At 41.6% G+C, this 18424-nt stretch overlaps 1 long non-coding RNA gene and 1 pseudogene across 1 annotated transcript; one reads left to right on the forward strand and one right to left on the reverse strand.

The window, feature by feature from the left end:
- Positions 1-1571: 1571 nt before the first annotated feature.
- Positions 1572-1960, reverse strand: LOC110302580 (annotated as a pseudogene).
- Positions 1961-10399: 8439 nt separating this feature from the next.
- Positions 10400-16480, forward strand: LOC110300997. The gene is made up of 4 exons (XR_002378654.1): positions 10400-10420; positions 11748-11848; positions 14709-14747; positions 16412-16480. It is a non-coding gene; the product is annotated as an uncharacterized LOC110300997 (long non-coding RNA).
- Positions 16481-18424: the final 1944 nt, after the last annotated feature.

Below are 18424 nucleotides of genomic sequence, written 5' to 3' on the forward strand. Positions count from 1 at the left end.
GGCAGCCAAGAGAAGATTGTCTTCCACAGGCAGCCAGGAGAAAGGTCTCCTCTTCCACACTAGGTGATGCTTGAGCATAGGACCTCAAAGCCCACCCCCACAGTGATACACAACAAGGCCACACCTACTCCAACAAGGCTACACCCACTCCAACAAGGCCACACCCACTCCGGCAAGGCCACACCTACTCCAACAAGGCCATACCTCCTAATAGTAGCACATCCCATGGGCCAAGTGTATTAAACCACCATAGTGTCCTAGTTAGGGTTTCTATTGCTGTGAGGAAACAATCCAAAAGAAAGTTGGGAAGAAAATCGCACATTTGCCTCACACTTCCACACTGTAGTCATCATTAAAGGAAGTCAGGAAGGAAATCAAGCAGGGCTGGAAGCTGCAGGCAGGAGCTGCTGCAGAGGTTCAGCCTGCTTTCTTATAAATCCCAGGACCACCAGCCCAGGGATGGCACCACCTACAATTGGTCAGGCCCTACAGCCCCACAGCCTTACAGCCAGAACTTATAGAGGCATTTTCTCAACTGAGATAACTCAGCTGTGTCAAGTTGTCATAAACTAGGCAATACACCTTGCATGTTAAAACTCTAAAGTACCAGGTAAGGTTTTACCTACCAGTACAATGGTGGCAAGACTGCTTATGAGAATAGCCAGCTACTCTCTTGATTGGATATAAGGCTTGCTCCACAGGATAGAATTCATAACTGTATTGTAAACAAGGCCAAATCCTATGGCCAGGGAAATTATTGGCCTAAGGGAATCCTGTTGACATAACTATTTCTTTTCTTTTTCTTTTTGGAAGGGAAGAAGTCAAAGTATCTTTATTTGCAGATGGTATGGGAATATACATAAGTGACTGTTTCACCACAAAACTCCTATAGCTGGTAAAAACTTTCAGCAAATTAGCATACTACAAAATTAACTCACAGAAATCAGTAACCATCCTTTATAAAAATGACAAACGAACTGAGAAATCAGGGAAACAATACCTTTCACAATAGCCTCAAGTCATATAAAATATCTTTGGGTAACTCTAACCAAGCACAGTAAAGACCTTGTCTCTTAATATCTTTGGATTGTAAAGTGAATAAATAAATAAATTTTAAAAAAGAAAAGAAAAAGCAAACTCATCAGTATAGGACAAAACACACAAACATAGAGAAAGAGCCCAAGAAAAGCCACAAGAAACAGATACAGACCCAGGGACCAATCTTGTTTGGTGACTCAGGAATCCCATAAAAACACAAAACCAGAAGCTATAATATTTATTCAAGAGAACTGTAGGAAGCAGGGAAGGAGGGAGGGGGCCAGAGAAAGGGAGAGAGAAAGAGAAATGTTAACTATTTCTTTTGTTTTAGGGTTTTACGGCTGTGAAGAGACACCATGACCAAGGCAAGTCTTATAAGGACAGCATTTAATTGGGGCTGAGGTTCAGTCCATTATCAAAGCAGGAGCATGGCAGCGTCCAGGCAATCATGATGCAGGAGGAGCTGAGAGTTCTACATCTTTTTTTTTTTTTTTTTTTTGATTCGATAAGGTTTTTTTTTCTCAAACGCACAGCTGATTGAACCTGTTCATGCATCTTCGCCAGCAGCTGGGGCGTCTCCACCCTTTGTGTTTCTGGTGTAAATGACTTGGGCTCTGTGCTTTGAAACCAGCTTGATAAGTCCTTTACTAAGGAGCTCCTGAAGGGCTGCCCTGGCCAAGGAACCGAGAATCTTCAGTCTCTCGGAGACCACGGCTGGAGTAATAAGCTTATAGTTCGGAACCTCCTTACAGAGCTTGTCGTATGTCGCTTTGTCGAACAGGACAAGATTGTTCAACTTGTTCCGAACTTTGCCTTTGGACCACTTCTTCTTCTTGGCCTTGCCACTAGACTTATTTACTGGGTCTTTATCCTTTTTGGCCGACTTTCCGGCATCTTTCTTCTTCTTGTCTTTGGGCAGCATGGCGAAGCTCAGAGAGTCGTGCGGACCACAGCCGAGTTCTACATCTTAATATGAAGGCCACTATTCCAGACAGCTAGGAGGAGGGTATTAAAGCCTATGCCCATGGTGACACACCTAATCCAACAAGGCCACACCTCCTAATAGTGCCACTCCCTGGGCTAAGGATATACAAACCATCACATCTTTTAAAAGATTTTTTAAAAATGTGTGTGAACACACACACACATACACACACACATGCATGCATGCCTAGTTTCTGCTGACTTCATGGAAGTCTCCATTTCTCCTCTGGAAATAGTATATAAGATGCAGTACTTCTGAATAACCTTTCTTGGCATGAGATGTAGCTTGTGCAAGACTTTTTTTTTTTTAAGATTTATTTATTTTTATGTATGTTAGTACACTGTATGTATGTATGTGAGCCTTCATGTGGTTGTTGGGAATTGAATTTTTAGGACCTCTGCTCGCTCTGATCAACCCTGTTTGCTCCGGTCAGCCCCGATCAGCCTCGATCTATCCGGTCAATCTGGCCCAAAAGATTTATTTATTATTATATATAAGTACAGCGTAGCTGACTTCAGACGCACCAGCAGAAGGCATCAGATCTCATTATGTGTGGTTGTGAGGCACCATGTGGTTGCTGGGACTTGAACTCATGACCTTTGGAAGAGCAAGTCAGTGCTCTTACCCACTGAGCCATCTTGCCAGCCCCCTGTGTAAGACTTTCTGATCCCAATCCCTTGTCTTCTGGTCTCCTAGTCTCTCTCTCTCTCTCTCTCTCTCTCTCTCTCTCTCTCTCTCTCTCTCTCTCTCTCCATGTCACTGAAGAAAGACCAAATCAGTTCATTGTGACTACTTTGATCTTTCACCATTCCCAATCTGGGGTTGGTAGATTTTCTCCATGTCTTCCCGGGAACACCGTCACACAACATACAGGGATGTGTATGTTTTTATGTTGATCCAGGGGATTTGAAATCAGCAAGGGCTCTTACCCACAGGACTACTTCCCCAGCATCTGTTTGGTTGATTGGTTGGTTAGTTTTTTGAGACAGGGTCTCACTATGTAGCCTTCGCTGTCCTGGAACTCACTATGTAGGTCAAACTCACAGAGATTCACCTGTCTCTGCCTCCCAACACAGATCAAATGTGTGCACCAACATGCCAAGCTTCCTTGTGTGTTTTAAAATTTTTATTCTTTTCATATAGCAAGCAAATTTTCTTATGGTATTTTCAAACATAGTTTATCATTATCGATACTTCACCCTGCCCTCTTTCCCCTCATCTTCTTGCCTCTCCCTGTCCTTTGCCTCCCCCTGTCCCTTGCCTCCCCCTGTCCCTTGCCTCCCCCTGTCCCTTGCCTCCCCCTGTCCCTTGCCTCTCCCTGTCCCTTGCCTCCCCTGGTCCCTTGCCACCCCGGTTGCCTCCTTTCTGCTCTCATGTCACATGTGTTCTACTATCCCTGCCCCCATTATCCAATACACCCTTTCCATCTCCCATATTTATTTTATAATTTGCAGCCTATAGCCACACTCATTCAATTATTTGTATTCATATATGTAAATGTTAAAAGCAAGTATTCCCAGACTGGAAGATGGCTCAGATATTAAGAACTCTTGCCACACTTGCAGGGGCAGGGTTCAGCTCCTACCACTCACTTCAGCTTGCTCATAACTGTCTATAAAAACTGCCCCAGGAGATGTGACACCTTCTTCTGGTCTCCTCATGTATGTGCACATGTTCTCAGAGACACATGTATACAAATACATTCTTGATCCTGAGTGCTGGGATCACAGGTTTGTACCACCACAAAAGACAGAGTTGGGCTCTATTTAAACGCTGCAGTCTGGATTAAGGGAGACACCTGCTATGCACCAGCAGGTGAGTCTCAGGGATTGGGGAATGGGCTCTGCTCACAATGCCACCATGACGGGACAGTCTACTACCTTTTCTTTGTTTGTGTACTACTATATAGTAGAAATCTGAAGGAAACTCAGAATCCTAAACAGAAAGGATAACTGTAAGATTCAGTTAACATTTTCCATGAAAGGCAAGCAAATTCACCACACTGTCTTTGTTATAAAGCATCTCACATAGGAAAACTCATTTTGGAGGAGCTTGTAGGCTTTTTCAAAACCCACTTTTTTTTGGGGGGTGGGGGTGGAGACAGGGTTTCTCTGTATAGCCCTGGCTGTCCTGGAACTCACTCTGTAGACCAGGCTGGCCTTGAACTCAGAAATCTGCCTGCCTCTGCCTCCCAAGTGCTGGGATTAAAGGCATGCGCCACCACTGCCCTCAAAATCCACTTTTAATAAGGGTTCTTAAATGCTTTAATCACCCTCCTAGCCCACCATCTACCAGAGGTAGAAAGGAAATGTTGATAGAGCATAGAAAGATGTGGTCTGTTTAGAAATAGATGTCTGGAGTGAATCCAATCTGCATTGTCAGGATACCAGCAGTTCAGTTCACACGAATCAGCAGTGGTAGCTTGATCCACTCACAAACACCATTCACCTATCAGCAACTGCAATTCAATCCAGAAAAAAACATGAAGCTCTGCCAATGGCCCAAGTCCATGGACTACCACCAGAAATTCTTTGGTGGCATTTCTATGAAGTCACAACAAATGACAAAGTGTTATCTGCAAAGATCAGTGTCAGCAAAGCCCAATGATGACCAGCAGAGTGGCAAGGCGAACCAACGCTACACAGTGTCACCCACTGTCTGTTGGGTTATATTCATACCCTATCCAAACATCACGTGCTCTCTCAAGCATCCGCTCTAGCAAAACATCACATGCCCTTTTCTAGGCAGCTTCCAGAAAAAAACATCACGTGTCTCCTCTCAGTAAAAGCATCCTCCCATGTGTCTGCTTCAGCAAAAACATCCTCTCCTATGACAGTTCCACATGACACAATCGAGTCTCTAAAGAAATCAGAAATTTCCACTTCAGGAGCTGCTTTTGAAAAATTTCTTGCTTTTGGCCTTCACATATTTTCTTTACAGAGCAGTTTCTCTCAGTGCATCAGTGGGCAATCTTGCATGAACAGTAGGGACCTTTCTTGTCTCTTCACCATGAATGAGCGTCCACATAGCTCCCTGTGAAGCAGAGGTTCCACAGGTAGCCCTAAGAATCACAGTGTGACTAGGGGCAGAACATCTCCACAGGAATGAGGTCTGTCCCTGTTCTTAGGCCAGAGGTAGGGAGGGCGCAGTATCTGTAAAGGTTGGGCAACAGCGGAATGGCCCCGTCAGTATTTTGTAAACTCACTGTACTGTCTTCAGTATAGCAGTCATAGTAGCTTCACAAAGTAAATTAGAGACTCTTTTTTCTTTGCTTTCTAAAATTGAGGGTTTTTTAATTTTTGAGATTATATTATAATTGTACCATTTCTCCCTCCAAACCCTTCCATATGCCCCGCCTTGTTCTTTTTCAAATTCACAGCTTCTTTTAAAAATTTTGTTATATGCATATAAGTACATGTATACGATATATTCCTAAATACAACCTGTATATTAGGCTGTATAATTTTTCTTGTATGTATATGTTTTAGGGCTGATCACTTGTATTGGGTCTGGAAGACTTTCTCTTGTTGTCAGCTTTCCTTAGTTGCCTGTCGTTCTTTATGTAGGGCTGAGGGAATGTGGATTTTCCCCTGCCCACTCTGGCATGTCTGTTAGTGTCATTCTTGTTAAGCTCATGTCTAGGCAGCCATGTTGATGAGACTTTATAGGTGTAGCTTCATATTGAAGTTTATCTTAAATTTTATATTTAGTAAAATTATGCTTAGGTCCAAGGAGAATGGTCTCAGAAAAACCACTTTTCCTGTTATTTTCCTGGTGAAAATAGCTCATTGTTTAAATATACAGTGACAGAAATTTTTCAGTGAAGTCAGAAACATAGTCAAGGAATCTCATAATAACAGATGGGACAAAATGTGTACTCTGGTAGGTATATTCTCAGGGAAAGGATATTGTGCATATGATATCACCTATGATAACCTATTCTCTATTCTTTTAAAAATCACTACTGTGTGCATGCTTAGTGTATATATTAGTGTCACCCCCATGTATGCCATGGTACATGGATGCAGGTTAGAGGGCAATTTGAGAAACTGGTCCTCTCCTTCCACCATAGGTTCTCAACTTGAGTCACAGGCTTATAGGGCAAAGTGCTCTTAGCAGCTGAGCCAACTGTTGGCTCAGTGACCTAGCAGCTCCTGGATATCACAGTATGGAATGTGAATTCATTCTGAAAGTTCTGTGACATAGTGTTGCTATGGTTATGTGATGATATGCTATGATGCTTCAGTTCTGAATTTCAGTGTGATGTGAGACTTCTCAACATACACTTGGGATAGTGCAGAGTTATATATTTTGGTTTGATAGAGATTTCACAATGGGAAACAGATGTTCCTCTAAAGGTAATACTCACCTTTGAACGTCATCCCTCAACTGGACTGGTCATTTCTCAATATATTTTGTTCAAATAATTTTTCCCTTTGATATACACAATTTTGATTATGCTTTACAGTTCTATTCTATAACTTATTTGATTCATCAAGTTTTCCATAGATATTCCTTGGTGTATTTACAGCAATTTTATGGCATGCATATATTTGAGACAATATATATTGTGAATAACCCTGGGTATGCAGACCAGGCTGACCTCAGCCTCACAGAGAGATGACTTGTGTCTGCCTCCTGAGTGCTGGGAATAAAGGCATGCACCACAATATCCAGCTACTGTAGGTTATGATTTAGGTTATATGTATTAAAATATATCTCATAAAGCTGGAGGGAGTCCAAAATGTTAATGTTTTGAGGTATTTTTCATAGTTATATATCTATATTTTAAAGATTTATTTATTTTATGTATATGAGTACACTGTAGCTGTCTTCAGACACACCAGAAGAGGGCATCAGATCCATTATAGATGGTTGTGAGCCACCATGCGGTTTCTGGGAATTGAACTCAGGACCTCTGGAAGAGCAATCAGTGCTCTTAACCACTGAGCCATCTCTCCAGCCCCTGTATCTTTATTTTTTAACATAGTCTCTCTTTTTCCCTGTAAGATGTATACATTCAGGGAATTATGGGCATGTGTTTTTCTTTTATGTCAAGGTTCACAGGTATTTGTACTGTCTGTATTTAATTAAACTGAAAACATTTTATGTGAATCACTAGAAAGCGCAATAGTAGTTAATTTTTCATCTCACTGCCCTCGAGGTAAGCATTTTCAAGAATGGAAACCACTTTTTCCAATGAGAAGTCACTGTTTCATCGTGTAAAAAATGAGAATGGTATCAATCCTCAAGACTGATGAATAAGAACATATGTATTTCATAGTGGTTTATATCCAGCAGTGAGTAAATAATGTGCCCTGTAATGACCGACTCAAGCTAGCTAAACCAGTCTTCATATAGAGGTACAACACTGAAAAGATGCTGGTAGCTAAACATGTTTTCATGTGTTATGTGGCTTAGTTCTCCTGATCCTTCATTTTTGAGCTCTTTCAAGAAGTTGAACTGTAGGCTTTCCATTTTTGTGCAAATAGCTAAATGTAGAGGCCCTCCTATTTGTGAGCCATTAATAATGTGATTAATAATGTAAGGGCTCTCCAGTGCTTGCAATACTTGATGTCTTATAGAATGTCATCCACCCACTCTTCTGGGCTTTATGACATTGAAACAAGTCCACTGGTCACAGTCAGACAACTGGAAGATTGGCGAGAACAACACTGACCTTTCTTTAGGAGCGGACACTGAGTAGTACTCAGGCACTCCTGTTAGATGTTTAACTGACTCTGTCCATCCTGAGTCTGGAGAAAATGAAAATGGCTGCTTTCATTCCAAGCAGGCATATGTCATAGAAGAACAATGGTTTGGAAATTTGGAATCCAAGATCTGACTTAGACGAAGTTGGGAGGACTTCAGCAGCACATTTCCCCCACAAATAACCTTCCTGAGCATTTACACCTCATGCCCTGTGTTCATTAACTCACAGACCATCACTGCAGACATACATGTCCAATCACACACCAACAACACAGACACACATATCCTTGTCAACTCTTTGTGCACACCCCAGAGCTGAAATCAAAGACAGATAGTGATGAAGGCACCCAGACTCCTCTGTTCTTCAGTGGAAGAGCCAAGATGGGAGCCCAGATTGTGGTGCTGATGCTGATACTCTGAACTGTTGACCTGGCTCATCCTTGAGCTGTTAGTTACAAGAGAAGGGGATCTATCACTTCTGCAAATGTCTTGATTTCTAACAGCCTTGAGAAATCCTCTACCATATCCACCTCATGAGATGGAGCTCATGCTCACACACCCCAGGGGCAGATATTGTAGCATGAGTGTCAAAGTTATAGAACCCAAGGTTTTGGTTAGTTCACAAACACTGGGGATTGGGGCATGCATGTTTTGGGAGTCCTGGATCAGCTCACACATCTGTCCTAAAGTCAGGATGGGAATGGCCTTTAGTGATGACAGAGGCTGAGACAATATGAGTACACAGTTCATTACAGTGACACACAAGAACACATTACCACTCCAGTGCTAACACAATGCATCAACTCTGGCATTTCTGAAGTAGAGTTGTATTAAGTAATTCTGGTGGTCAGTAAGGTTCAGATCACCATGCTAAATCATCTCAGTGTGTTCCTTGGTCAGACACTGAACATCTACTCACATAATGTACACAATAGATGGCATAGCAAAAGAAGATCAGAGGAGAATAAAATGATGTATCATGGATTCTGTTTATGAATTCCAGTCCCTTCTACTATTCAATAATCTCTTATTATGCATGAAAGGATAAGTGTATGAATATATTATCTTGTACCTGCTACTAAGTCAACTAACCTATAACAACATGCACACTATCAATTTTAAATTCCTATATGCTATGATAAATACAGACTGTGAGTGTGATGTGAATATGTGTGTGCATGTGTGTGTGTGTGTGTGTGTGTATATATGCACAGTGTGAGTTTGTGGGCATTGAAATGGGTTGAAAGATAAATAGAAAGCAGTACCAGTTCTCTTGGTCTTTAGGATGGTCCGAAGTGGTAGAGCTCTCCTTTAAGCATACAACTTACTCAGTGTTTTTACCCAGTTGACAATGGGTTGATTGCTCTACACCACTTTAGCTTCTCATTACTTAGAAGACCAAAACCACAGTCCCTCACGTTTCTTCTAGTCTACTCTCAGTCCTTTTCCCATCAAGTACAATGGTTCAGTACTAGCCCAGTCACATTTGCTAATCAACTACATCCATTCCGAAGCAAAGAACTCTGGGTAATTCAAGCAGCACCATGTTCTGATTGTTATTTTGTGTCTTCCTAGTTCTTCCCATTGACTTCCAGAAAAAGGCCTCAGAAGGTGAGGAGGCAAAGTCACCTAAGGTAAGATGATCATCCCATTTCTTTCTTTTTTTTTTTTTTTAAGATTTATTTATTATTATATGTAAGTACACTGTACCTGTCTTCAGACACACCAGAAGAGGGCGTCAGATCTCGTTACGGATGGTTGTGAGCCACCATGTGGTTGCTGGGGGAATTGAACTCAGGACCTTTGGAAGAGCAGTCAGTGCTCTTAACCGCTGAGCCATCTCACCAGCCCCGATCGTCCCATTTCTTAAGATAGAAAGGCGATGTTCATAAATCTGTTATTTGTAATTGATACCATATTTGAATAATAAAAATCACAGACACCATAGATATTAGGGTGTTCACTTAGGAAGAGGCAGGAATGAAATTGTACCAAGTCATCCCTGGCTCACAAAGGTATACCCAATGTCAGTTTCAGACATATTGTTGGTGGTCATTGCCTCTTGAGTAAATGTCCCTTTCCAGATGTGATGTTGTATAATGTTCAATCAAGAAGTAACAGACATAATATTCACGAAGAACTTGTGTTTTGCATCTCCTGGGGACTCTATTTCTTAGTGCAGACCCAGAGTCCCCTTAGCTCTTTCCTGCAAGCCCTCTCAGGTTTCTTTCTAGTCCATCACCACTCTACTGTGTCAGCTGCCTACTTACAGAAACACTTTATACCAAGGGACCCTAGTGGGCACACTGGGCTGATTTTCACTATTCCACCTGTCCTGTGTTCTGATCTCTTCAGGATCAATCTTACTGCAGCTAACAGAAGCCCTTCCTCCCACCTCCCCTCAACTCCCTGGGCACTCTGCTTCTTGGTGCAGCTCTTTCCTGCTGCCCCTCTCAGCCTTTCCTCCTAGCCCATCTCCATCTGTCTGTGTCACCCGATGACCTGCAGAACCATGCTCTCCCAGGACCACACAGCCACCACACTTGGCTAGTATCCAGAGTGCATATCAGCACCAAAGACTAGAACACCTACCCAACAAAGCCAAGGTGGATACTTCCCACAGTCTGGGCCTAAGAGTGTTTCTTTTCTTTAAATTGTAGGTGGCACCAAGGAAGAAAGGAACTTGTACGTATTATGGGATGGGTTTCCTAAGACTTTTTGGGGATAAGAATTGTATAATTCCTGCTTGTCTTTTCTCAGATATATCACTGTGATCTCAGCCACCTACTGATGATTGGGACTTTATTTTAAAAACAAAAACAAAAACAAAAACAGAATCTCAAGTAACTAATCATGGCCCTTTGTGTACCATGCAAACATTCAGTTGTGACCACCTCGGTTGATTGTGAGATTTTGTACATCAGGATGTGTCTATTATTGATTTTTCCTAAACAGATATGCCAAACACTCAGCCCTGTTTCCAGTGTTCATACAATGAAATATCAGAGTGTACACTCTCCCTACATTAATTAGTTCAGACCTCATCACAGATATGTTTGGGATTTTTCTATCTCTGTGAACTTCTCCATAGAATAGTCAACCAAGAAAAAGAGGTAAACTCAGGCCAACATCCACATTATATATGCAAACGTGATCCACTATAGATGCTGTGAGCCAAAATGTCCATATATTACTTCATCAAAACACCATTAGCCACTGTAGAAGGGTTCCAATTTCCCAGGTATACCTGCAGAGAACCCAGATATCATGACTACTGCGCTGGTCATAAACCCATTGCATCGTCTAAGCACCACGGTGCAGACATTCTCAAGTGTGAATGATAGTAAAAGGGCATGTGTGCTGGGAGGCAGCTCCAGAGGTAGAGTGCCTGCCTGTCATGTAGGAGGCCCTGCCTTTGATCATCAGCACTGTATAAATGGAGGTACTGGCGCACAGGCCTGTAATCCTAGCACTCCAAAAGTGGAAATGGGGGTTAGGAGTTCAAGGTTATTGGTAACCCCTGGGTCTTCCTGGCCAGCCTAAGCTGGTATAGAGTACCTGTCTGACAACAACATAATAAAATGGGGAGACAGGCACAGAAGGTAAAATGAGAAACAGGAGAAAAGTTCACCTGCCTTTAATCAGATCCTCCATCTGCTGATGGGAGAGACTGCACATTTGTCATAATTGGGCTTCTTCTCCATGCCAGTTCTAGTCAGAAGCCGTGAAAGGCTTTACTAGTGTAGAGGCTGGCCATCAGGTGTTAACCCACGCTCGTTAACTCGGCTGATAAATCAGTGCTGTGCTATATCTCATCCATTTAGAATGACATCTGTCTTCACTGACCATATAATACATAGTGTAAGTGTGCACTCACATATGCAGTAGCTTCCCGAAGTCCTGTTCTGAATCAAGTGAGTGTACTTGATGAGATCAAATATTTAAAGGCTCCTTTTAAAAATACCATTCTGCTAGCCTAACTCTTGTTGCTGTGAATACAATCCATTTTCAGCTCTGGTGCGAAGACTAAATTTCAAGAAAAAATTGCTGCGACACAATGCTGTCGTTTCAGTAGAACAGCAAAATGAAGAACTCTGAAGCACTTTTTTGAAGGTATTGTGGAAATTTTAAAAATTGGTTTGTTGTTCACTATATATAGTATAATGTTCCCAAATGTAAAAGGAATAAAGCTGTCATGCAGCACTTTTTAATGTGTGAATATTAATTGACCTAGCTCAAGAGAACTATGCCATAGCATTTCAGGAAATATTTAAGAATGAATTTAAAGGGTCTGACCAGATAGCTCAGTGGTTTAGAGCACTGGCTGCTCTCAGAATGTGGATTTGCTCCAAAGCACCCACATCTTGGTTCATGTCCATCTCTAACTGCAGTTCCAGGAGATCTGACACCCCTTTCTAGACTCCACGGGTACCAGGAATGCATGTGCCGTGGACAGAGATGCAGGCAGCACACATGTACACATAAAATGCACTTCTGTATCCATTTTGTTCTTTGAATGATGTGGAACACAGGAAATCTGAGGCTTTTCTTCTGTCAAGTGTTATGGCTTCCCTTGCTGTCAACAACAGTGTGTGTGAGCCCCTGTCTTCTTACTCTTCCAGACAGCAATAGCTGATCAGACTAAACAGAGTGACAAGAAGATGCAGGGTAACTGTGAGGGACCTGCAGAGTGAGGAGGGAAACGGGTAGATAGTGATGCCTTCCTAGTCTGATCCAGGGAAGAGTCTAGAAACACCAGGTCATGGTAGCTGCTTGAGAAGCAGTAGGAAGGAGTGAGTCAGTTTAGTGTATCTGCAAACAGCGGGAAGCAACGATGGGGGTCTACACCCGAATCACTGTGTGCTCCTTACTTTCCTCATTGCTGTGACCAAGCCTGATGAGAAGCTATTTAGAGGAGGAAGGGCTTATTCTGGATCATAGCTCAAGGGCATAATTCCATCAGGAAGCCATTGCAGGACTCTTGGAAGTCATGGAGCAAGTACAGAGGTCAGCCCTTTCCATTGCATCCATAGGAATACATTTAGGAAGCAGACATGGAACGAGCAGGGCTTGGCTCTCAAGCCTCAAGTTCTGGCCCCACAGTTCATTTCCTTCAGGAATGGTTCACCTGTAAATGGTTCCAAAGCCTTCCCAAACAATACCACAAGCTGTACGAGCAGGAGTTCAACCACAGACTGTGAGGGACATTTCACAGTCAAACCAGAGCCTCTGAGATGGCGAATCACAGTAAGCCACCCCAAAGACAATTTTAATTGTGTAGACAGACAGACTCTTTCTGCATTAAAAATGGGAAACTCCATTTCAAATCTCATGGCAGCAAAGATGGTTTTGTAGGTTTGGAGCTATGTGCTGATTGGTCATCTCATGTCACATGAGCTGGACCCTAGTAGAAGCACAGTGACTCAGTTTCCCCTTTCTTGCCTCTTTCTGATCCCTCTCCTAAAAGGGAAGCAAGTATACTCCAAGCAGAGATTGCTGCTTTCTCCTCTTGCTGCCTTCTTTAATATGTATTTTACTTCTTTCATGTGTTCCCTTTGGTGGAAATCACACACATCATAGACAGGATTTATTTGGCGGTAGGAATGTCAGACAGGATGAACATATGTGATACAAACATAAATCTGTGGAGACTTAAAATCTACTTTGTTTTTTAGTGGCATAAATAGAATGGAAATTTTTCATGCGTTATATGAAGAGATGAAGCTGTCACCAAAACACCTGTTTTTGTTCCTCTTAATGTCCTTTTTAAGGACAGGGAGGACAACCCAGTTGCTAAAGTTCTTGCCTCTCAAGCATAAGGACTATCCTGTGACTTGGCCAGTAGCTAAATGTGAGGCCTTAATGTAAGAAGATGTGTTTTCCAGGTGTTATCGTCATAGATGTCTTACTATGAACTATTAGCCTATCCAGTGTTCTGAGGTTCAGCTGACTCTGTGGATCTATTGAAGATGCTGCAATTGGAGCATCCTGGAAAGCAATGCTGCTTTTGTTTTAGTAATAGACACTTAGTATGCACTCAGGCTAACACAAGCATCGTTTTTATGCTTACAGGGTGGGCTTTTTTTTTTTTTTAGTATTTTTGCTAATTTATTTTTATTTCATCCACATGAATGCTTTGCCTGCATGGTAGTAGGTATACCACATACATGCTTTGTGCCTACGGAGGCTAGAAAATATAACCAAATCCCCTGGAACTAGAGTTTCAAATAGTTGTGAACCTTTATGTGGGGTGAATTTTAAAAATTCAGAATTGTCCTCTGTCTTCCAGATGTGTCCCATACCATGTGCACACAGGAAATCATGTATACACATACAGAAAAAAAATGTGATTCTATAAAATATCATACATGCTCAATAATGAGTATAATCTCTGTATTTATCCACCTGCAGTGGTTAAGATACACTTGACGGGTATCTACAAAGTAGGGACAGTTTTCCTGACATCAAAATTGTCTGAATAAGTGATAGAAATCTGGAATATATATATATATATATATATATATATATATATATATATATTTTTTTTTTTTTTTNTTTTGAGACAGGGTTTCCCTGTATAGCCCTGGCTGTCCTGGAACTCACTCTGTAGACCAGGCTGGCCTCTGCCTCCCGAGTGCTGGTTTTAAAGGCGTGCACCACCACGCCCGGCTGAAATCTGGCATTTTAAGCTAACATTTATTCCAGTGTTTAGCCAATCCAAGACAGACTGTTTCATGTTGTTTAAGATGGATTTCCAATGTGTAGAAAAGAGAAAAGTTCTGTTCTTTTGTCTTCAATGCAGCAGCCCAACCATGCTTGTAAATGAACTATATACCCCCGTAAGGTTAGCCATATAAACTAAATTTATATACCACTGTCCATATCAAGCCTGAAGCCCTTAGTATTTAATAAGTGGTACCAAGAGCTGAGAGTTAATTGTGTTCTCTTGGTGTTTCCTGAAAACCAAATGAAGACCTTACAAGAAGAGGAGGCAAAGTCGTCACTCATTAAGGTAAGATGGTACTTGCTTTTCTAACATCGAAGGGTAACTTTCATGATATCTTTGTTTTAGTGGATATGACATTTGAGTAAAATAAGCTGATCATGTACAATATAGATATTACAGGCTTTACTGTGAGAGAAGATGCAATGGGATTGTATCCGCTCATCCTTTATTGAACAGGGCACGCAGATGTGAATGTCAGATTCCACAGTATATATTAGGGGGCCTTCTCTTCTAACACTTGTTTTGCTGTTTTCATGAAAACATGTGTGGTTTTTATTCAAAAGGTGGCAGGAACATTATAGATAAAAAAACTTTGTATTTTTCTATGTCCTGTCATTTTTCCTCTGGGATCATTTTCGTTGTTAAGACAGATGGAATATGATCCCCAAATGCTAATGTGGTAGAAGCTGCCCACATCCAACACAGGAGCACTAAGGTAGTGAACCTTTAAAGCAAGAAGCTTAGGGTAAATTAGAACTCGGGGGCACCTCTTAGGAGGGATTTATCTCACAAGAGCAGACTGATAGAAAGTTCCTCCATCAAGTTTTAATGTAACTTTGGGGAAACACTTAGTATAGGCCAAAGAGATAGAGTTGTATTGTTATGGGGTCCTCTTAAATCTAATATAATTCAAACACCAGGTCAATGCAGATGATAGAAAATTAATGGAATCAAGCAGCTACTGACAAATCATGGCCACAGAACAGGCTCTGGAGCTGAACTGAGACCCCAAGCTAGAATGTTACAGAGCTTATATGCTTGAAACCCACAAACATCTGTGCTAACTTACAGTTACCTTTTCCCACCAATCAGGATTGAGGGAGGGATAAGGGCTTTTTAAGGTTGACCTATGTCAACCTGCACGGGGTGTAGGTTTTAAAGTTCAACCAATCAAATCCATTTGTTCTTTCGTGGTTCGGAACAGTCATTCTGCCTTGGGGAACAAAAGTGTGCAACAGAAGCTGTGGCTGAAAACAGTCGCTATGCTTCGGAACAGTCGAGCTCTGACGTGGGAAGCTGGTCAGAATCAGTGTTGCTGTTTTAGAGGAGGAAAGATGAATAGTGGAAGCTCCCCTCAGGCCTGGGAACTTGAATTAGTCTCACCCTATGCTTAAAATGGAGTCTGAAACACAATGGCAATATTTAGGACAAGTTTCTTTTGCTTGTTCCCAAACAGTTAGATGTGGGTTGAATCAGTAAAAGGGTGAAAAAAAAAAAAAAAAAAAAAAAAAGAAAAGAAAACCTTAAACTTTCTTCACATGGTGCACAGCTTTGGGTGTTTGGTGGCAGTATCACACAGCAGGCTAACATAGAATTGTGACTTGAGAACTCCCTCTCTTTCTGTGACCATTGTCATAAATTCTCAGGGAAACCAGAGACTGTGGAAACAGAAGTTAGCTTGATCTTAGCCTAGTGGTTCTTAGCCTTCCTTCCTAATGCTGTGACCCTTTAATACCCTCATGTTGTGGTGACCCCCAACTGTAAAATTATTTTTGTTGCTACTTCATACCAGTAATTTTGCTACTGTTGTGAATTGTAATATAAATATCTGTTATGCAGGATATCTGATATATGTCCCTGTTAAAGGGTCGTTTGATCCTCCAAAGGTGTCGTGACCAAGAGGATGAGATGCAGTGCCTAAGCCTAAGTGTATTTTTTCTAAATTGCAGGTCCAGTTGGGAAAATGAAGATCCTGTATGCATTCTGTAATGACTCTTAGAATATATTTTATATAAGAATTGTGTGAGTGCTCTTTGAGTTTTGTACATTGCACTATTTTATGAACAACCCGCCAGCAATGGTGATTTCCCATTGCATTGGAAATACCTACTGACAGCCCAAATAACAAATGCATGTGTCTATAGGCTCTGCGTTCAGCTGAGTTGGCTTAGAATTTTGTACATCAGGAAATGTCTGCATGTACCTTTCCCTAGTAGATATTCCAATGACCTAATACAATTTCCAATGTCAGGTTGTTTTTTTCAATAATCCAAGTTCACACTTTATCTGCATTTATTAGTTCAAATATCACCACAGTCTTGTATTGTAGATTCATTTCTCAGCATTCCCTACCCAAGAAGAACCAATCAGAACACAGTGGTAAGTTGTCCAGCAGGCCATCTCTAGGGGTAGCACAAAATACATCTCACACATGTGGTATAAAAATGATACTCTAAGGTATAAACCCAAGTGTCACTCCATCAAGACGCTATAGAGGACTTGTAGCTTCCTAGCATATACCTACTCGGCCAACCTACAGGGAACAGAAACGTGGTCATGACTGCTGTAGTGGTCGACAGCATATATGACTCCAGCTGCAGTCCTTCACAACTGAAAGAGAGCCTCAGGTATACTGGAAGGCTTTTGAAAAGAAGCCTTGGGTTTGGTCCCCAGCTGTATATAAACTGGGGTGTTGGCATGGAACGGTAATTCTAGCCCTCCAGAAGGGTATGCAGGTAGACCAGGAATCCAAAGTCTCCCTCAGTCTCAGGAACTTCCTGACAAGAGACACTCTCTGAAAGTGGCCACCATGGCTGCCACTGCCACCACCACCACCACCACCACCACCACCACCAACAACAACAACAACAACAGAAAAGGGACCCCTTGCTGGCTTGAAGGCTTTCTTAGCAGCTGAGAATGTGTTCCACCCTTGGAACGTACTTGATTTCTGTTGTCAACATTCAGGAAAAATAGCTCACAACCACCCAGAACTGTAGTTCCCTGAGATCTAACACTTTCTTGCCTCCCTGGGATGCCTGCACATACCTGCATTGGATGATACAGATATACATGCATATACATAATTTTTTAAAAAAGCCCATTTGCCTCTATTCACATTGAATCTGACAATAAGAGACTGTATGTATGCATGCTGGATGTATGCCATTATTAGTTTTCACTTTGACATGGCTCGCTCCAGTATCTACTGGTGATATGATTTTAGTATATAAGGTGCCATTATCATAAGCCCAAAGAACCACACAGCATAAAACTTGTGTTTACTGGGTACTCCAATCAATGTTAGGTTGTTAATCAGGGCTCAATAACTGTGACCATGCACTTTTATAGATGAGTTCAGTAGACTGTTCTCAAACTCACCTTTGATTCCCAAGTGCTGGGTGAGGATGTATGGCTCCACATTACACTGGCTTTTTCTCTTTTCTTTATGCCATGCAGATGACTTAGCCCTTTTTGTGATCGTATTCCAGTTTCAGCTGTAATGAAATTCTACATTTCAGGCATAGCAAGTCAATAGGGTGCAGTACAGGATACACAGTAGAACATTATAATGAAACAGAAAACCCCAGCAACACTAATGATGGTCCAGTACAAATGCATTCGTTGGTTTGAGTTAGTCACAGTCATACATGGTAGTGCATAGCATATGAATAAAGGATGAAGATGTCTAACAATTTTTAATATGTTAAAAGGGATATTTACCTAGCTTGTAAGTCCAACAACTATTACAGAATTTAAAAGTCTATTTGGTTCTCATTGAGTGACATTAAACAAGGGAATCAGAAATTCACATATGAGGCAGTATGGCTTCACCTGCTATTGACACCAATTTGTGTCTGAGTCTCTCTCTCTCTGTCTCTCTGTCTCTGTCTCTGTCTCTGTCTCTCTCTCTCTCTCTCCTGACTTTAAGATATGGATGGTATGGAGAGTGTCAAGATGGA

The sequence above is a fragment of the Mus caroli genome, chromosome 9 (assembly GCF_900094665.2).
Source record: "Mus caroli chromosome 9, CAROLI_EIJ_v1.1, whole genome shotgun sequence".
Taxonomy (NCBI): domain Eukaryota; kingdom Metazoa; phylum Chordata; class Mammalia; order Rodentia; family Muridae; genus Mus; species Mus caroli.